General features: G+C 40.6%; 1 long non-coding RNA gene across 13 annotated transcripts in view; it reads right to left on the bottom strand.

Annotated features, from left to right (window-relative positions):
• LOC120798771 overlaps positions 1-22,500 on the bottom strand; it is a 165,579-nt gene that overhangs the window by 118,744 nt on the left and 24,335 nt on the right. For 2 of the 13 annotated variants that reach the window (XR_005708759.1, XR_005708777.1), the window contains one exon: positions 8,436-8,665. The exons of 6 other annotated variants lie outside the window; for them this stretch is intronic. This is a non-coding gene — a long non-coding RNA (uncharacterized LOC120798771). Of the gene's footprint in view, positions 1-8,435; positions 8,666-12,485; positions 12,824-17,193; positions 17,366-19,255; positions 19,461-22,500 lie in introns of those variants that run through there. 5 more of the 13 variants (XR_005708748.1, XR_005708746.1, XR_005708753.1 and 2 more) reach the window with 4 other exon arrangements.

Raw genomic sequence — 22,500 nt, 5'->3', positions numbered from 1 at the left:
ACACAAACTTCCACTTTCCACAGACACACACACACACACACACACACACACACACACACACACACACGTGTTATCAAAAGCTAAAACAGAGGCCAACATAGGCATCTCAACACCTTTCTCAGAGACTAACATAATATTTAAAGACCAAAGAAAAACCAAGCTGGGAATTACAGCTTCGCATTTACAGGGAGCCAAACACAAACATCCAGACGGTCAAATAAAAACACATGCTCCACAAACTGTAGGAATCAAAACAAAGTGATACTATTCTCATGTACTAGGTGATCAATATTTATTTTCCCCTTATGCATTTATTAGTGTGTTCAATTTCACTGGCCAGTAGGGCCTACTTTATGTCAATTATTTCAAAAGCACTGTAGCCACAGACTCCAAAAACTTGAATTGAAAATTGGTTTGCAACAAAGCAAATCTGTTCAGTAAAGCACTTAAGACAACAACACCACAAGAAATATATGATACCACATTATTCATTTTCTTCTCCAATATTGGAAAAGCATTTGTTTAAAATAAGACATATTCAATATTTTGCTGGGTGTGCCATTTAAAAGAAATTCACAAAATACAGCTTTATCTTTGTGCAGCACACAGCCGATATTAGAATATTAATTATTTTCTGATGTGCAGGAAAGTTTTGTTACAATGAAATGTTTACATTTTTCTGATAAGTGTATTATGTATGATTAAACATTTAAAAAATCCCTCATTTTCATAGGGCATTGGAAGCAAATGCTGAAAATATATTTTTACTGAAGGAAAAAAGAGAAGCTAGCTGTGAAGCTCAGGATATGTTCAGCAGTGCAAGGGTGAGGTGAAGCATGCAGTCCCAACGGGCCTCTGCGTGCATGTGTGTGTGTGTGTATGTGTAAGCTCTGCAGTCATAAAGCCTCACATCACCCTCTTGCACCCTGTGGTCCGCAGCTGATTACTCCCACCAAACACATCCATACACTTTATCCCAGCTGTCACAGTGCATACTCATTACCCCCTGCACCAGCCAGCTGACTCCACACGGCCACACCCGCCTGGACCCGGCTCCGGGGCCACACCAGGGACAGCTAGTAATCATAAACTAGAAAAGTACGTTTACAAATTTCCTAGTCTTTTTCTTTCAGTGTTGGAAATATGATACTAAGAACACATATAACATTTTTTGTTATTTTAACATCACTTAAAATCTTTATCAAGTTTATTTTTGTTTTTAATAATTACTTCATTTTGACTTGCTGTAGATAAATTTATACATTTAATAAATATTCCACTGATCCATCATGATGTCTTCATTAAGAATTAATTTTGGTGTCAATCGAGCCAATTGTTCCACTCCGGGAAGAAGCAAATCATGACCGAATAGAAGAAACAACCATCAGGCAAGCAAAACTGAATCTGTGTAGTACATCTCAGATCGATAAGAGTGGAGAGAAGTAAGGTAGTGTGAATAACGCAGAGTTTAGTGAGATGTGGGACATATCTATCTCTTCTACAAGCCCCCGTACTGCCCCAGTCCTCAACGAGGCAGCTGTCCCAATTGTTACAGGTGACTGAGGTGTGCATGCGAGTGTGCGTTTTGTGTGTGTGTGTGTGTGTGTGTGTTTGTGTTTATGTACGGGGGATTCTATCATTGGTGGGGGTGGGGTTGGGGGGATGACAAGAGTGACATACTCCAGCTTCTGTAACAGAGTAGGTGTTTCTCCATAGAGACCCAGGTGTTGTGTCTCAGATCTTTTTGGCTTCATAAAAACACTGCCTTAGCCAGTGCATCAATCGATGATATACTCCATACGCCTTTACTTTTGCCACACACAGTCACTTTCGTGCTCTGTGTTAAAGGCCAAGTAAAACCATATCGCAGTTATAGTTTATATTTTAACCAAAAACTAACCTTAAAATCCTGCAGTAGACCAAAAAAAAAAAAAAATGAGTGAGAAACTAGAAACTGAGAAACAGTAATCAGCCCTGTGTGATCATCTAACCCCTGTCTTGAGTAAGCGAGAAGGTTTTTTTTTTTTTAATTCATTTATTGATCTATTTATTTTGGGTCTTCAGACCACTCTTCAAACAGGAATCTCCAAAATACAGAGCCGCGGCTAGGAAGGGCCAGCTGAGAGGGTTCAATAAACAGTCTTTCATTAATATGAAAAATTGACTTTTTTTTTTTATTTATTTATTTTTTTTTTTTTACTTACATGGAAAACTACAAGATGAAAAAAATAAGTTACATATTTTCTTTGATTTAAAAAGGAGACTATATTAGAATAATAAATCCCAAATACTTACTGCTACATCTTCACAAGAAAATTAAATAAAATACAATGCATAGTGTGCAATAAATACTAGATTTATACAGTGCAATTGATGAGTCCAGAGTTAACAGGCTGTAACTATTACTGAAGATGGTAACAATCAAAGATATACATGCAGCTAAAATATGTAAATATAATTAAGCTCACTGCAAATTCAGAAGCAGTGTTGTAATCAAATCAGGCAGAAAAGGTTATTTCAATCAGTGTTCCTTTAAAGAAAAGAAAACTCAACAGAAAAGCATGTCAATGTCTCATCCTTACTTGTTCCTCTCTTATTTCCCCCTCATCCCCCTGTCCTTGCCTCCCACTAAAGTAAAGTGCAGTGCTTAAACAGGAGCATTTAATTCATTACATCATTATGTCATCTCATACTAATCTGTGCAGTGGCCTCTACTGCTTTGACATGCAAATGGATTAGAAAAATGTCTGGGGATGTAAGGGGAGGAGGGAGGGGGCAAAACAGCAATCATCACGTCTTGTCAATGGGGTGAAAATATGCCCTGAAGCTGCTCTACCATTTTTTTCTCCCTTCTCTTTAACTGTGTTTCGCTATCTGTTTTTTTTTTTTTTTTTGCCTCCACTTTTTCCATCTCCAGCTCTCCACTTTCTCTATCTTTGTCATTGAATGCCCCAAACAAAGCAGCGGCAAGATCACACCAAACACCGGCAATCTGTTGAGGATCAGGCTCCCTATGGAGAACATATAAACAGTAAAGCGTGTGGCACACACTCACGTCGAGCCCCCTCCCATTTACACATGCCCCTCATCTGCATATTCACAAAAAGGCCCCTCTGGCTTTCCCTCATCAGCAAACCCCTCCCCACAGCCTCATCAGCACACGCTGGCTTGACGGAAGGAAAAGCAGGCAGGCTGGCAACGTGTGCCGGCTGAGACCACACACGCACATCAAGATGATACACAAATACACACAAATGCACAAAATCAATTTTTGCACATGCAGTATACAAATGTGCAACGGCAGAGTAAACAGAGAAATCAGAAAGAGAGTTAGTGAGATTTGGTGATGTGAGCACTGGCCATGCTCATCTAATTTCCACCCCTCCTTCCCTCCCTCCCTCCCCTCCACCTCCTCTCCTCTCGTCTCTCTCTCCTCTCATCATCAGGTACCTGGTGACGAGCGGCCCGTGATAATCCACAGCCTCTAACCAATCAATCAGCAGCATCGTAATCAGCAGCGTAGAGAGGGAGAGAAAGAAAAAAGCCCATAACTTACCCTGGGTCGCCTCCAGTCAGCTCAGCACAAGTAGAGGTCTGGTCAGGGTTTTGGCTGCAGCTATGTGGACTAGTTCACCACAAATATGTGAAATACTCTGATTCTATCCTCAAGCCTTATTTTTTTTTTAAATCTAAATTGATATTTTTCACTGGATCATAAACATGTAACCAACATATAAAGCTCTCCCCCTCCCTTTTCCTATTTCAGTCTGATTCTCACTCTACCTCTCTCTCTTCCTCCCTCACTCCCTTCCTGTCACTCTCTCTCCCTATTTCCCTCTCTCCTCCCTCAGTGTCTGCCTGTTGCAACAGTGTGGACATATACACACTATACAGTAGATATATATCAAGAAGACTGCATCTCTTTGCAGAAGATAGAAAAGGCTCGCTGGTGTGATATCCTGCAGATCTGCTGGACCCTGTGTGTCTGTGTGTGTATTAGTTGGGGGGGTGGTGGGAGGGAGTAGAGAAAGCAAGGGAGGGTCAAAGCTAAATGTTCTACAAAGAACAGGGGGACCGAATTGACTTTTTTTTTCTTTGAATCAAACACATTTCCCTCCCTCCTCTTTCCCTTCTACTCAATGCTCCCCCCAACCTCATCTTACCCCCACCCATCCCAAACCTCCCTCCTACTTCCCCATTTCTGCTCATAGGCATTCCCTCACCAGACATCAGCATCCTTTGAGGGGGTTAGCTGTCTCTAGGAAGAGGAAGAGGTAACGCCGACTAGCAGCCTTGTACATTTTGCCTTGAGGGTAAGATAGCTGAAAAGCCATGTGCTATCATCATTTTTGAGGTGTGCAGGAAAAGTAAAGACAAGAAAAACATACTGGTTTTACACAGCTCCCCAAAAGATCTGATGCTGAATTTAGCATAGGATTACACAAAACCTTCCTTCTGAACCTCTGAACAGAACCCCCATTTCTACAGACTCTGTGATTCCTCTCCTCTCCTCCCCCTAACTAAAGAACGAGGTGTAGAAACTCTACACAAACCGCAGCTAGGGCATGGTGCCTAAGTTTAGTTCTACAATAGAGCTCAACCAAACAGGCACAGAGAATGAAATGTAGCAACATTGGGACTGTTCAAGGAGTCTCTCCGTGGAGATATTCCTAAAAGGGTACACACATGCGCTCTGTATTTTTGTATCCCCATACATGCAAAGAGCTGTGTCTGACTGTCCTGTTGTATCAGGATGTCAGGAGGAGATACTTGAGGGTCTAGACAGCGCAGACGACATAGTAAGGAGGAACCCTGTACGCTTGGGAGGACCTGCTGGCTTCATGCAGACAGGAGCAGGGTGCTGGATACGTACTGTAGCATTAAACTGAGAGGGAAAACACAGCCCCAATGAAATATAACAATGCCCCCCCCCATACCCAGAAAGACTCGTGGGGATCCATCTCTTGGTTATATTAACGTAGCAGTGGAAGAGCAAAGGGAGGGCTAGAGTGAAAAGGGAGGGGGGAGAGGGTCTGTTGGTACCCTCAGAGTCCTATCCTGTGCTCAGTGTTGTTTTATTAATCTTGTGTTTCTGTGACTGCAGCCCTCAAACCCTTCAACTGTGAGTCTCCTCTGTCCCCTCTGACCCACAGACCACACCCTTCCCTCCCCATCCTCACTGTCAGTGCAAATAAATACAGACACACACAACTATATTTGCACACACAAATATTGCACACACAGAGCCCACCACTTTACTCATGGTCTTTCTCTCTCAGTCCAACCAGAGTAGATTACATGGTTTCCTCCTACGAGAGGACGAAGGTGGGCTACACCTGCAGAGCACATGTACTCTTCAGTGACTGCATAGGGATCTATGGCGAACACCTCAGAGTACAATACAACATTGGACTGCAACCTGGCCCAGAAGAGAGATTACACATAAACACCAAAAGCAAATGACAATACCACATAATGGTTGACTAGCCTACACAGAGTGAATGTCGTCATGAAACTCCAGAGATGAAACAATAGACGAGTAGAGAAGCTAAAGTGCACTGGTGTACCATGCTAGATGAGAAGCCTCCATGTTCTCAATGAGGAGAGACAGAGAATTTACGCAACATGGCAGCACTGTGTTGTAATGCATCAACCCTACTGAGAGCAGCACTGTCACTACCACTCTTCATCATCAGCAGGAGCAAAACACCAGCCATGCATTGTCTTTGGGGCAAAAAAAAAAAATGTGTGTGTGTTTGTGAATGTGCAGTGTGCAGGCGTGCAGAAGTACATTTAAGTCCATGTGTTTGTGTGTGGGCGCATGCACTGTGTTTGCGTGTATGAATGTGTGTATATGTGTCTGCCTCCACAGCATCCATATTAAACAGTTTTGGAGGTGACTGTGCTTCCTTGGATGTCATGAATATAAGAGAAAGCATCCATCTTCGTGGAATACAATTTCACAGGTAGTGACAGTAAAACTGACTCTACCTTCTGACTGCAGACACACAGAGGGAAAGAGACAGAGGGTGTAGAGGGGAAAGATAGAGAAACACAGACATAGACAGACGAGGTTGCCAGCTATCCTGTGATTTTCAGCACACTCCTAGATTTTCCAGATGCATCCCATATTAAACTTAGGGTACTATGTTCACAATGGTTAAATTCCACTAAAGGCTAACCACCCTGATTGATTCAGCACGATTCAATGCATGCTGACTATATTCAAGCTACAGTTTCTGTGAAACAGGCCTAATATCTGTTTCAAACTCATGAGAGAGACAGATATTAGGTCACTTTTCAAACTCCATCCCATGCTTATCAAGTAATTACAATTGAAGAGATGCAAAGTCAAATCTATGCAAAGATATTTGAAAAACTTCTGAACCTGAAAAAATAGTTAAAAAAAATGTTTTATATCAAATCCTAAGGCAGAGAAATGTTAACTTTGATTGACCTCATTCTGAAAGAACAATTTCGAAAAGAGAAAACCCCACGACACAGTAGCACGTTTTTTCAGTTACATAGTATTAAAGAGTACATAATGAACATACATTATCCACATTTCACATTTAAACTGTGTGCGCCGTCATTTCTAATTAATTACCTGGTAAAGACACATGCATGTCTTCATCTCTGTGATTTCACATTAATGGTGTGAAAGTGGGATTGCAGGTGGGAATTTTCTACAATTATACCTGGTGTATCACTGAGTATAATTAATCTTATTAACTAATCAAGGGAAATTCTTTGTCTTACAGAAGAAAAGTCACAGTATTTAACACTAAGCTAATTATCTTAATCATGTATGAGATAATGAAGTAATTAGGGCAATTAAATCACAATTAATGCCTAAAGAATATGTTTAGTTCAGTCACAGAGAAAGTTGTGGGTTTAGGGGAAAGGGCATAAAATGTGCTTGGCATTACCTGTAAAAAAGGAGGGAAGAGCATTATGGGCATTACAAAAATTAATAAGAAATCAAATAAAATTAGCTGAGGAGAATGGGGCATGACTAATAGTAAATGACAGCTGTCTGAGAGGCCATCACTTTTTTTTGAAGATGGAGGGAGATGCCCCTTTTGTCACAGCCAATCATTCCAGCCTTGAAAATAAGCAGGGAAAACAATGTCAAGTTCAGGTTGAAAGAACAAAGTATCCAGGAGGCAGAAAAAATTGCACCAAAAGAAACATGGCTCACATATGAAAACAACTACAGCTGAGCTGACAAGCAGCAGAACCCAGATGGAGAGAGGCACACCAGTGATAGTAACTGGCTCCTGCCATCTGAGAATCGAACCAGGAGGAAACATTACAGTACACAGACCGCTTGTTTTCTGCTCTCTTTGCCATTGTTCATGAGAAAACACGGTTTTTCTCCTACCAAATTCTATGTCTTACAAAACATTTTGGCAGTCAAAAAAACCGAAGTCCATACGAAAATGTGTTTTTGTCAAGTTACTCACTGTTCCCGTTTTTGTCTGTTCAGTCAATTCACCTCTAAAAGATGTGCATGTAATTCACAGAAGTACAGACATTTTACTACCATGTTCTATTTCAGGACTCTGTTTCTGTTTTTGCTTTTGGATGTTAGTTCATGTCTCTGGCCTGAAATTATGGAAACAGTAATATGGTTTGTGTGTGTGTGTGTGTGTTTTTGTTATTCTCTATCTTCGCTGTGTTACTGTCTTTCTGACCATTGCATTCGCTTCAGCGGCCATTTCCAGGACTCGCCACACGCTCCACGGACATGAGTTGATGAAAAACATGAGTGACAAGATTCATGGCTATCAGAGCAGCTGATGAAAATGGTAAGGCGAGAGGACGATTAAAAAAAAAAAAAAAAAAAAAGAACCCTTCTCTCTTTTTTTTATTTCTATTCAAAGAGGAGACAGAAGATGAGGAATACAGATATGTCAGGAGAGACAGAGAGAGAATAAAAAATAAATAAACACACCGCCCCCTCCTTCTGTTCCTAAACCCTCAATACCCCACCCATGTCAGGGGCGAAACAAGAAGAAAAAGAAATTAATTTTATATTGGACACTTAGACCATCGTACACAGCAAAACAAACAATTCAAATTAATTACATTACAATTAAATGTGAAGAATATGAATTGAAAAAATATCCCAATATATTTCATAAAGCTTAATATAAAACCATTTATGAATTGTGAACATACTGAATTATATTCATGAGAGAATTAACAATAATTTAGTTACTATTTTATTGTGACAAAATAAAAGAAAAAACCTAAATGAAACACCTAAAAATAAAATAAAACACTTCATTATATAAGATACAATAACAATAAGTCCATAACTGATTTCTGCATGAAAAAAAAACAAATAAATATAATGAAAATGTAAATAAAATTTATACATAAAAAAAAAATAATAAAGTATTTATGATCATTTGAGTAATTTTTGTCAATACATAAATTGTCCAAGACAGGACAATACTGGAATATTTTCCCCCTTTGTTGGATTACGTTGGTGGCGTTTTTCACTGCTTGGTACAGCACAGCAATGATTCCATCACGCTTGACTTTGTGGACACGCCAGGGATTTAGTCCGATCGGGCTGTGACTTTGGCAGTTCGGCCGGTGCTAAAGCATAACAGCCTCTTTCACTTTCAGCTCCCTCAGCGGGGTCAACTGATTCCTACCAGATGCATCCGTACATAAAATACACCATTAGACTCAGCCAGTGAAAGTCCCTCAGTTAGGTTTAAATAAATGGTTAGGCATGTCAAAATAAAAAGTATAAGACTAGGATGTCATAATTTAACATAATTTAGATTTTCTTACACAGCAGATAAACTGTTTTGTTAAAAAAAAAAAATTCAATAGTAACCTGTTTGCAGCTGGGATCTCATTTTAATTATTCTTTTCATAGGAAGTTTTAGAAAACCTAGGATATACAAATACAATTGCTTTGATTTCTTTCAAATAATTTGTGATGTTTTTTTAATTTTAGACTCAAAATACACTGTTACAAAAAATATTAAACATATAGACTCCATCAAATATCTTGTAAAATCTTGTTTAATACACAACATGTCTTATACACACAGTACTATATGAATGCTATGAAAACTTGAGATAACATGCTGTTTTACTACAATATCGAATAGGATAGTAATGGCACACATCACAACACCTGTGCTGCAGCTTGCTGAATTGGTGCTTCAGCGAGGGGCGAGGGGCGAGGGGCTCCAGGGACATAGGGAGGAAATGGCTGCTATGTTTGTTTGAGAGGAGGTTAGCAGCAGGGCAATATGGATTCTGCTGTGGCCCAGATTTTCTCCAATCCCTTTTGTCCGTTCACTCCATGTTTGAGTGGCTTTATAGAGAAATTGCTTTTATTGTGTCCACTCAGGAAAACCAAAAGCAAAAACACCTCCAGCATTCAATCTGAAGACAATGCTCACAAAAGCATTGAGGAAATGACTTGCCAACCAGGATTAACGTACCAACAATGTGCTGTAGTTTTTCTCAGCTGTTCTAAATGACATCTTACTGTTAATGAATATCTCACCACATGTTGCTCATTCAAAGAAAAACTTTCCCGGTGTGTGACGCACCTACCCTAACATGAATTTCTGGATGTAGAGTAAGACCACAGAGGTAAATTTGACAGCCTAGAGATGAAGACAAACTAAACCTTTTGCATCTAGATAGGTCACAAAGAAAACACAAGCTCCCTATTCTTATCTGGTGGCTGATAGGTGCGCAGCCCAGATCAGAGGTAATATAGTGACAGTGCACCATATTAAACTACACAGAGGCAGAATCCCTCAGTGCTTTCCTGACCCACTGTTTGGAGAGGGGTCGCAGGTGAAGTCAGTAGCACTTCACTAAAATACACAGGCCCAATAGTACCTTCCCAAGGTCAATAAGGCAAGGTGCAAGTATCAGAGAGATACTTATGTCTTTAACGTGTCCACTGAACAAAATGCGCTGTGAACAAGAAAAGGAGAAAAACTTAAGTAACACTGTTCGGTGTTTTTAATTAAATATTATTCATGTCAATAACACTTACAGGGGGTTTTCAGTCTTACCTCATGCAAATCAGCCTGTGTCTCTCATCTTGAGTTCAGTTATAGGACATTTACTTTTTCCAAGCATCTTCAAAAATATCAACAGGTATTTGAGACACAAATAATTATAAAACAAATCAGAATATAAAGAAAGTCGGTCTGTTTTCTGCATTTAACTACTACCTCTATACACTGTAAATCTAACCATATGTATTTCCATACATAGGCACTGATACATGTATCGATTCTTTTTACATCTACTAAATCTAAAGGACAATTACACAGCAGAATAACAGTAAAAGCACCAAAAACGTTCCTGACCAAGGGGGTCATCAGGGGTCCTCCTTTCGCACTTGCGTATACAAGCAGGTTCCATTACTTTTAGATAACTATGCAAGCTTCTCTCAGATAGGAATCCACCAAAAGAGCATCTCGCAAAAAATAAAAGGCTGAGTACTGCAGGTGAAGCCATATTCACTGTGTAATTCTTTAAACTCACAGAAAGCTTAAAAACACCAAGAGGAAGAAAAGGAAAGAGAAAAAAAAAAACCATCTCTGATATTGTCATTTCTGTATGCATTACATTTTGTAAATTGTGAAATCATTGTGAAATCTATGTTGGGGCTCTGAGACTGCACACATACAGACGAAATAGGGGCATAAAACTGAAGCATTACCATTCACGTTGTTATACACAAAGTTTCCTATTCCCTTCTCTTGGATGAGCAATTTCAATGGCTCTTCTTCCATGCCAGGAGCATTTGTGAACATAAATGATAACACAGGCTTTTACAATTTCTGTGCACTTCCTTGTTTTCTGGCTTTAAGAAAACCATAAAGCCCTGCATCTGTATGTGTTAAATGAAGTGTGCAGCAACCACATGAGTGTATGTGCATGTGTGCTTACGTGTATGTGTGTGTGTTTGTGTGCTTGCACGTGCATGCTCACTCACACATGTTTAAATGTGTGCTGAGGAAGTGACAGACTAAAGCTGCATGATGCGGGAGGACACAATATGGTGGGGTTTTTTTCATGATCCCGTATATTTTTTGCTGGAGTGACCTGACGCCATTTCATCACGGACCCCCAGAAGACAGCCCAAGAGAGATACAAGATGCAGAAGGATAGCAACTTCACCACAAAATGAAATGAGAAATCAGAGAGGTGCAGAGAAAATGAAAAATGAAGACAGGAGGGGAGGAGAGGATGGGAACTTGACAGAGAAAAAGAAAATGATACAGGAGTGCTCTCTTATTAATGCCAGTCCACCAGGCAATGAAACTAAAAAAAAGTCAGTGGTGTTGAAGTGCTTAAGTCATCCACCTGTCCCATGTCCTTTTCAGAAAGGACATTAACACATATTTGAAGGTTAGATGAACACTTCACCTTGTCCACAACAAAAAAAGACACTTAAATCCTGTTAATTTGCAATTTACTGACTCTGTAGAGTGTCCTGTTCAAAAATCAGCCCACAAATAATTCATGGCTAGTTGGCCAGTTGTTGCTATAGTCATTTTTTGTTTATGTTTTCTTGCGAATCTTTTAATGTCTAAAGACTGTCAGGGTAAAGATGTGGACTGAGCACAGGGTTATCCTTGGGCTTATCATGTCAAGCAATACAAATTCATTTCATATTCATCAGATTGGTTGTTCTCTGCAGGGGGTTCATGGCGCTACCTATCCCACTCCCCCTTTTCTCTTTGATTTGGCTCATTTGAGCAGTGCGGTCCCCGGCAGCTTGTTAGAACTGCCACCTCGGTGACTCTGCCCCCTGGATGGATAGGGAGGGGGGCGATGGGGGAGATGGCAGAGATGGAAGGGGTGCTCAGAGGGGTGTTGAGGGGGGTGTGGGATGATAGGTTAGGGAGGCCTACCCCAGAGCACTTTCACAAGTCACGGGTGAGCAAGCAAGGCTCAGTGAGTGGAAACCGAGAAAACCTGAACGAGGCACACCATCTACTGGCTAGGCATGGGTACTGCTATTTGCTGTGAGCCAAGAGGCTGAAGAGAGAGAGAGCACTCCCGTCACTACAAAGGTCAATAACATAGTCCGTCTACTGTTAAACCTGCTTTCAGTGTGCAAATGTCCACATCTTCTGAAATATTACAATACTGAACCTTTGACAGATTAAACAACTTCACTCTGCCATGTCTTTCATCATATTTGCCAGAAAAATCTATTATTTAGCAGTTCCAATGCAATTTGCCAGAGAACCGGCAAAGTGACATACGGATGCACAGATGCAAAACAATCTAAAAATCAAACAAAAAGGGACCTGTTCCTTTTTTATTATTACTGACAAGGTGCAAAAATGATCCCTTTAGGTCAAAGGGACAAGAGACATAACTGCCTAAATTACCCATAATGGCTCACATATGTAGCCTGTGCCTCAATTTTGCTTCAATAAATTTCAAATGCTCAAATGCATACCTTTATTAGACATGGGCAAGAGTCAGTTATGCATTATCTCTGTACCTGCTAAACACAGGCGACCTAGGAGAAAATGAATCCATAAAAAGTAGAATCATTGTTCTTCAACCTTTCTATTTTCCAAGGTCATGTTCATTTATCACAGCGGGGTGTGCAGTACAGACTGGACAAATGCTTGAATACATGATGGCAGGTATAGGATAAACAGTATAGGGTGTGGGGGTGTGGGGGTGTGGGGATGAGGGGCACAACATATTCAGCATCAAGACTTGGCCTGATTAGATGTCCAGACATGCCATAACCTTGGGGATCTGCCAGCAAAAAAAGGAAGCAGGAGGAGGGGTGGATCTGGGTGGGTTGAATGCAGAAAGACAGAGAAGTACAGACAGAAACACACACATAAGAGCAGAAAGTAAATGGATGGAGAAAACCTATTCAGAAAACATTTTCATTTTCTTCCATCTGTATATATATAAAAAATACCGTTGGTGCCATTACTGAACCCCGAAACCCCCTTCCATCCTCCCTCTCTCCACCACATGAAAAAAAATAAATCTAATTTTCCCATCCCTGCCACAGAACCCCCCCCCAAACACACACACACACACACGCAGACACGCGCAGCCCCCCCCCCCCAGTAGCCCCACCCACCACCGTTTCCCAGCCCACTTTCAGGCTCCCCCAGCCCCTCCCATCTTCGCTCTCATAGTGATGCACCATTTCTTTCTCTAAGCAAGGCTCCATTTTGTAATAAGTTCTGATCAGTGTTTTAACCAATTTGCATTCAATCCTGAGAAAATGGTGGAACAGCCTTGGTGGAGGAGAAAATGCTGGGGATAGAGTAGCAGAGAGAGACACAGGAGAATAAGAGTGAATTATTACATATCCAGCATGGATTAGCGTGAATTTCTAGTAGTGTGATGTTGCAAGTTTTGAACGGTTCCGTGTGTTACATGTTTACAGCTGTCTGTCACTGTTTTCATGGATAAATGGTCAAAATAAAACCTTGATCTTGCTAAGTACTAAAGTAGACGGGTAACAATGTGAATATATTGCCATGCTCACCTAGCTGATAGGTAAGGAGGATAGATAGCAGCTTGTTTTCTGCTTCAACTGCCTTTAGGATAAATGAGTACAGAAAATATACTTAAGACAAACCTCTTACCCTGACAGCAGGGCAACAAAAACAAATTATCACAAAGTTATACTATTCAGCAAGCAGAAGAAACATACAATACATACTCATACTATGATCAAAATTATTAAAGCAAATCCTTTTAATGGTTAAAAGGCCATGGATTTGAATATGCAACTTGATATTTAACAGAGTGAAAAAAAACTAATGCACAAGGAACAAAAGCCGCTGAAAGAAGTCAAAAGTAACGGAATCACCAGAAACTAGTGCCTTTCACTTTTAACTTCACTCTAAACATGGCTCATTTTGCATGTCCTAGGCAATCATATTTATTCATGGTCAAATAAAAATCATGGCAAGGTGAAAATGTGAGACAGGTATTCTCCACAGTCAATCGTCTCACACCGAGATTGCATTAGCTATTAGCTACTGTTTCACACTGCGGGAGATAATGAATGTGATCATCCATAGACATGGTAATGATTAAGTGTGACCACAATGGCAAATAATGTGAAACTATTACTAAAACATGATGCAGTGGTACAATCAAACACACTATCCCATGTACCCCTGTATTAATTATAATAACATCTAAACTGTTTTATATTGCTGCATATTGATAACATCAACCACAATGTGCATAGACAGGGTTACTGTTTTTATATTTATTTTTCGAGTATTTTGGTTACAGAGAATGTGATAGCATGAATGACATATCAAACCACTAAACAGAGCTAATCCAGCTGTGCAAATCACTTTTTCCTCTACTGTATGATGGACCGGATCTCAACACATGTGAACAGGAAGTAGGGGGGGGCAGAACTTCCTAAGGTCCATGGCCAGCCATGACCTGAGTGCTAGCAGCCAACTTTTTGGGGGAATGTTAATGGGTGGTTCAAATCACGTTAAGGGTTGGAGAGATAGCCCAGTTAATTACAACATTGGTGAAGATAGTTTTTTTTTCCTGAATCTGAATAAGTTTTTCATTAATGGTGTCACAGAGATCAGCAGTTATCAGTACCTCCAGGGGGATAGCAGGGGGAGAAAACAATAACTGACTCTTTCACACAATTTCACCATCTAATTTCCGACCATGCATTTTGGAACAAAATTAATTTCCTTGGCTATCTAATAAATCAGAAACAAGGGATTGCTGTTGGTGCCAATCCAGGCAGGCACAATGAGATCTCTACGCTCAGTCCTGGCAAAATGAATTGCGTGTCCCTGCTGAAGCTGAGACACGTCATGCAGACATGGCTGTAAGTCTGCGTGGGATCTCCCTCTTCAGCCATTTATTCAGCATCACAGTCACTCTAGCTCTCATTCACACAATGGCTTCACTCATGCTTTTATTAGAAACAAAGTCAAGGCAATGACGCTACATTGTGACTGATTCTGGGAGTTATCCCCCATCCCATCCCATTATTCCCTCATTAGTATGTTTTCTATGATCATCCTTATCAATTTCATTGACTTATAGTTAAATTACCCACTCTGCATGCTTAGAGGTACACTAAATTAGGGTTATAATTTTCAGTTATCTATACGATCTGCTGTATGCTACATTATACATGCGGCATCTTGTAAGATTCAATGCATGTTTTCCGCATGGCTTCCCTCTGAAACAACTGGGGGGTTATGAGCATCAGCTATATGCTAAAATGCCTCAGGCTATCTTTACAAGGTTACAGAGCATTATGAGTCGGAATGCACACCCAGGGAGGCACGGGAGTGAACCACACACACACAAATACATACACTCACACATTACCATCACCACCACCACCTAAGTCTGGACCACAGCTCGGGGGACATTCCCTGGGTAGAGCCTTCAGAGACGTTGGGGGCAGGGTGTAGTGGGTAGGATGGGTTAAACGATGGTGTTGTAAAACATTTATCTGCTTCAGATAGAGTGTTAGATAGGTTGAACCTCATCGCCTGCCATTACAGAATTACCCTAACTGCCGCCATAATGTGGCTGAGCATAGACACCGTGCCCAATCCCTCTCCGCCATCCTATTGATTTTCACACCCTGAGACAGTGTGCTCCCAAAGGGCAGTAAATTATAGGGGATTTTACAGGGAATTACACCTGCACCGGAAACTTTACAGGGATACGGGTGTCACGGACCACTCCCGCACTCCTCCACAGACTACTGTGAGAAACTGGACATGGGGCGCTCTATTCAGTCCTTTCAATCATACACATTAAAGCATGTACTCACACAAGGTTTCACACAGCACAAAACACTGACATTCAAGGGAAAAGGGCTCATTTTCAAAGACTATTTATATGGCATTTTACCTTTATGGACTGCTGGCAGTGGACTGACAGAAAAAAACTAACTGTAAAAGAAAGAGAAGGATGACAAAAGTCCCTGGCTGGATCTGAAACAAGCACATTTCAGTGACGGTGCTTTACACTGCTGTTCCTCCAGAGCTGTTTCATTTTAAACTTCTATTTAAATTCTAAGATTCATTGCTGCAAAAAAGTATACAAAGCACAGTGTCAGGAATGATGGTGCCAGAAAATGTCAAAAGTAATATAATGAGAACGGGCTTAGGTTACACATTAATGATCCAATTCAAACACATGTGGAAACAGAAATCACTCCGTCCTCTTTATCAATATGTTTATGATAAACATAAGTAAAAATAAAATTCACATATATGGAAAGACAGCATACATTATTAATACTTCCAAATGTGTGTTGGATCAATTACTGTTTGAGCTGTGGGTGCAGCTTTCTATAAATGCCTGTTTGTTGTGCATATTTTGTTCATTGTTTTTCTGTGTATGTTTATGTGTATAAGAGAGTTCATAACTCAAAAACATAATTTAAGTTCCAAGTTACTGTCAGGCAAGAGCCTTGAGGATAGAGGTTAATATAGTGGAAGTTAATACTCAGTGGAGGATTCAGCAAGAAGCAAAAATTCTCCCATAAATGCCTGAAACAAGACTGAAATGGCAGCTTGACAAAAACGCAGGCTTTTATTTATATGTCATACTGTTGATATTTCAAAAGGAACCGAGCAGACTATTATCCATCCGCTTGCTCAAAAGATAACTGCAATAGATGGGCAAGGTATGATGCCAAGGGTGTATCTCTATAGTGGTGCTGGAAGGAATCAAGGAAGGAATTGTAGACTAATAAAACTTCCTCAACTCTGCAACACCAGGATATATATGGTTTCTTTTCATTTCTTCTCCAGCTCCACTCACTCCCAGTAAAACTAGTTCTCAACACCAGCACTCACTGACCTCAGGACAGCCCTTCAAACATGAAAGACCCTTTATCTGTTCCAGGTGTGGGCTGACTCACGCTGTGTGTGTGTGTGTGTGTGTGTGTGTGTGTGTGTGTGTGTGTGTGTGTGTGTGTGTGTGTGTGTGTGTGTGTGTGTGTGTGTGTGTGTGTGTGTGTTTTTGAAAGAAAGTGAGTGAGAGATACAGATGTTTATGTACATGAACAGATTCAAGATCCACAAGCATTTCAATAAACTTAAACAGGGGAGCAATGCAAATACATTGTACATCAAGTTCATAACTGTGAAAGCATAGGATAGCCTTGTACACAGGCCCTGCTCAAACCTAGTATCATGTGTCCAGATATAGACGTGTCCACAGTCTCAACTGTATGTGCCTGAATCTATATACAGTTGAAACTGATTGTAGTTCAGAATAAAACATTATATCTTATCTCTGCTGACTTCTTGTGATCAGATCTGGTCCCTGTATGTCTCCCATTTGATTTAATCTGTACAAATATAAAAAAAAAAAAAAAAAAAACCACCTTAAATATAATTGGGCTTATTTTTGCAAAGGCAAGTCAACTGGAAATGTTTTGTTATACACACACTGCAGAGTTTACTTTGTGGTCATATACAAGAACAAACAGTTTTTCTTGTGCACATTTCTGACCAACTCACAATGTGGCTTGAGCAATCAGATCCCAGTCTGTCCTCAATCAACATGTACATGTGATAATGGATCTTCGGACACATACAACCACAAACATTCACAACAGATAAAGCCGCACACTGATAAATACAAACATTCACATTGATGCTGAGCAATATGCGGCACAGAAGTGACCCCAGCCCCTCCCTTTCACTCTGTCTGGTTTCAGGTTAAACTTGACCCCTAACACTTGACCTTTGGGGCTTGGCTCAGTGCTGGTAGAGCAGAGAGAGGCAAGGGCACAGCTGTGAGGGAGGGTCCACAGCAGGACAGACTCCCCTCTGACAAAGGGAGAAATTCAATTGGAGCATATTAGTGTCCGAGTAGTTGAATATCACTCATTCTAGCTAACTGGAAACATCTTTTCTTCTGTGCTCAAGGCAGCTTCCATTAACCTCTAAAACAGTGGGAGAGCTGGGGTTGGGTGGGTCACACAGAAGAGCTCTCAACTTCAACTTTGCCAGCACTTCTCTGCAGTGCTCTATTTTTAACCTCTGATACATATTGCTGTGGTCATTATTTTCAATGTTTCTGTCCTGCACTGTCAAACGCCTTGCAGGTTTGATGTATGAACAGTGGTCCATCACTTACATTGTTCCTCAGGACAACCAATGAGTGTGTGGTTCCCTGCAGTGGGCCAGACAAAGACAGATAGATGGACCTGGCTCAGGCCATAGGTACCAAGGGACACTTCTCAGGACAGCTTACAAATAGGACTGAGAGAGAAGGGATGAAGCTGTATAAAAGCTGATACTCCACAGAGGTGCTCAACCCATAACTGTCACCTCTGCAGATTGAACAGCTATCCTAAATGAAGATAAACTATCGATCCACAGAGTAATATCTGGTGTTTGGTAAGTCCACAATGAGAAGAAGAGATGCCAGAGAAAATATTCTCTTACTATTTGAATACTGATCTCGATAGTGACACGTAGACTTTACAAACACTAAACAGGAAAGCATTTAGGATCCGGATCCAATTTCTCTCTGTGAGCTGCTTCATAACAAATTAAAAACAAGATCATACTGAAATTGGGTCCCATCTCACTGCAACAACTCTCCACCCCCACGCCTTCTCCCCCCTGCCATCCCCAATGTCTCTTTTCTCCACAATCAGTGTCAGAAGAAGCAGCAAGGAACAGTTTGTGAGAAACACTTATCTAGCACAGCGGCAGAGCCCTGTTCCTACACCCTTTATCTCACCAGGAGATGGAATTCAATATACAAAAACCCCATCATGCAGCAGCATCACGCCTGTGCTTGGGATAAGGGCAGGGTTGCCAGGTAATTGGTCGGTGGTGGACGTACACAAGGTTTGAGACTACCCGTGGAGGAGTGGAGATTACAAGAAGGGGTGGAGGGACTGGGTAACTGGGAGTCTGTCGGGGGGGGGGGTCTTGGCAATCTTTCTCCACATCCCCCTTCTCCTCTATCCACCACTCACTACCCCGCCTGCTCGTGTAATCTGCAGCCCCATAAAATGTACATGCGTGCTTGTGTATTGGTGTGTGTTTTTTTGGTTCTAGCACGAATAACAAAGCATGTCAAGTTTATTTGTTTCGCCCCTATGTCAAAATGCACCCCCCAAAACCCCCTTTCAAAATAGGAAAAATGACACTACTTGGTTTCTATTATACAAGTTTGTATTTTGCATCCCCTGCGCACATTAATTAAGAAAATCCCTCACATCCATGACATTTAAATTAAAATTAAAGTAGATAATGTCACAACAGGAACTGAATATCATTATGGAGCTAAAATAATTTCTTTCCTAAAAGATAATGTAAAAGGGGATTGGTCGGTGATGATCCTGCATATGCAGTATGGACAGTGGAAGAGTGGGAGCAGACAGGAAATCCACCAGCACACCATTTCCCGTTTTCCAGCGACTCCTCAAGATAACAGGCGCAGAAGAGGGCAAGATAAAGGAACATGGGAGAGAAAGAGAAAGAAAAAAAGTCATTTCTCTGATTTATTTATGATGCAATGAAGGTATGCTGAACGCATCAGAACATGCAGCAGTGGTCATACTGTCGGGGAAGATGAAGTGTCTTCATAGTCGACTGAGCGAACGAGCGAGGGAAAGAAAGGGGGAGAGAGAGAAAATTAGAGGGAGAAAGAGGAGGGTGGCTGTACTGCAGAAGGGTGTTAACCATCTCATCTCTACCGCACCACCGCACTCGCCACAAAATGGCTACTTCGTTCCTTCTGACGGCCGGCACCAGGAGGGGGGCCATCTGAACCACTGCTATCTCATCTCCCACCTCCGTAACCTATTCTTCAACCTCAGCTATTTCTCATATTTATGGACTGGTTTCATACGATACTCTGCTGAGTGGCAATTTATCTGCACATTTTTATACAAAATGAAATCTGTTAAATCATTCTTTTTTTTTTTTTTTTTAAACTCAGTTTAATGTTCTGGTAAATATACTTTGTCTGTGTGGCTGCAGAGCAAGATTTCCATGTGCAGATCTTGCACACAGTATCAAGAACCGTACAATTAAGTGAACAAAGACCGAGAACAGAGCTTGTTAGTAAGCTGCTGAATGTGTAAACTTAGAGAAAGAACAATGTAGAGGAAAACAGCATCAAAATACCAAGATATGCAGGTTTTCATAATATAATGAAATGCTTTAGACCTGCATACAATAACATTAATGTGGGGAAATGCCAGTGCAGGTAGTGAGCCTACCGCTGCCTAAAACACAGGACATGAGCTTATGTCCAGGGCAACATCCCCCTCTGCAGGCAAAGAGAACACAATCACTCTCCACAAAAACCTGTTTTATAAACTAAGATGGAGACTTGGAGGCCATTTCCTTCATTACTTTCCATCTATTTCATGTTTTTCTATTTTCATTTGAAGACCACTTAAGAAAGTGCACTTAAAAAAAGAAAGATGTTGCTTGGACAAGGAAAGCCAATAATTCATGTTGTCAAGGGGTGTAGATGACTGTACAGCACAAGAGGTGTACACATGCAGCAAACCTCAGCCCACAGTGGTTACATAAGAGGTGGGCCTACTTCTAAAATGTTGCTGAATAGCAAGGGAAAATAAAATCAACTTATTTCCTCCATTCCCTGGTTCAGCATTAGTACTATCCATTCTGCCCTCAATCATGTGAGGAGAGCAATTTCCAGTTGAAGTCACCTTGAAATAACAACTATGTAACCTGTGCTCTCTCCTGCTGGTACTGCCCCTGTAAAAATTATTAGCAGTTTTTAACTCAGCATGCACATGAAAAATACTATACATTTTATATAATTTAATGGGTTCCAGTTGGAGCAAATTCAAAATGTTCAGTCAGAAGACTGGATTTGCTGCGCTTTTTAATACTGCTGGCACTCCAGATAGATATGAATATACCGGAACTGAGCGTAAATGTACTTCCACTTTTTCGGGCCTGCTCTATAGCTTCACCTTGTAGGTGTCTGCAGCTTCGATTCAAAATATGCTTGAGAAATGCAGCACATGTTCATCTTAACGCTGCACAAAGGTAGAAGGTTAGAAATGGCAAGTGGAGAAGAACAGATCTGGATGGCTGGATGACCCTAGAAGACTCATCTTTTTTGAGTGTCTCAGGATTAATATCAGTCACAAAAGAGCCTCTGCTGCTTTTCACTTCTATGCTGAAAACATGTTGAAATGACTGTCAGTCCAAATGAGACTTAAATGTATTGGTTAATTTCAACTTTCTCAGGAAGTCCAATTGAACATAATTTACAAAGAAAGATCAGTGGTACGGCAAATAAAACACATTTACACATACATTTGCAAAGTTGAGGATTGTGATAAATACTGTACATAAAATTACTTACCTTACTGGGGGGGGGTCACATATTTTATCCACTATCATACCTTAATTACACCGGGTGTACGACATCAGTGACAAAAATGCCAAATTTCATCCACTGCCAACAACAGTTATTTAAGAGTAAAACTTGAAAAAGTATAGATTTGGTCACTGCATGATGTCAAGTAATTTTAAAAGGTATAAAAATAAGCCGATCAATTTTCCAACATTATAATTCTGCTCAGAAAATTAAAACAATATAAGCCTGATATAAAAAATCTCCTGTACTTATGTGGTACCATTTTTTGCTACAATTCATCCAACGATTGACCTGGAACTTTTCCCTCTTTGTTATGGAAGACTTTGCAGCTGAGCCTTTGAATCAACTGATGCCTTAGCACAAGCTCTCAACTCCAGGGTTATTTCTTCAGGATTTCCTTTAAGTTCTTTAAAGAAAAGCTAGCATTTGGAATACATATTATACATAAAAATTCAGTCAAATAAACTAACAAAAGTTAGGGGATCAGCAGCATCAAAGCATTCCTGGGCTGGCCCGAACCGCATGATGAGCCTTGTGTCTTTGTGAGCAGAAGCTCGTAGATGTTCAGCACATTTCAGAGCCTGGCTTTAGATTTTTCGGTAGATTATCTTTTGGTCTTTGAAGCCCAGAACCCACCTGCTTCAATCCCAACAGCGCTACTCCTCCGGTTTCCAGGCTGTGGTTCCATTGGTCAACATAAACAGCACCTATGAGCCTTACCCTCAGGGGAATTCCTGTTTATTACTGACCAAAGTCTGTGCAGAAGCTCTACACAGATCTTCAAAGAAGCACTGGCAAATATGCCCCCTATGAAATATGAATCATTTGGGAGAGTTGCTGGAAATCTTAAATAATTCTATGTGTATGGATAGGTCAACATGTATCCTTGATATAATGCTGAGGATTATAATTAAAAAAAAAAAAAAAAAAAAACCCAGCTCAACCAATAAAAAGTGAGTGTGACAAATGACACTGCTAAATAAAATTCCAAAAAACAGCCTCTGCAAAACTCAGATCAAGCTTATTAATTCTATACTGAATAAAAACCTCATCGTTGTACCATGTTGGTGTAGTGCACAATGCACATACACACAC

The sequence above is a fragment of the Xiphias gladius genome, chromosome 1, assembly GCF_016859285.1.
Source record: "Xiphias gladius isolate SHS-SW01 ecotype Sanya breed wild chromosome 1, ASM1685928v1, whole genome shotgun sequence".
Taxonomy (NCBI): Eukaryota; Metazoa; Chordata; class Actinopteri; order Istiophoriformes; family Xiphiidae; genus Xiphias; species Xiphias gladius.
The sequence above is the reverse complement of the archived record's forward strand: the minus strand, read 5'-3'. Positions and strand labels throughout refer to the sequence as shown.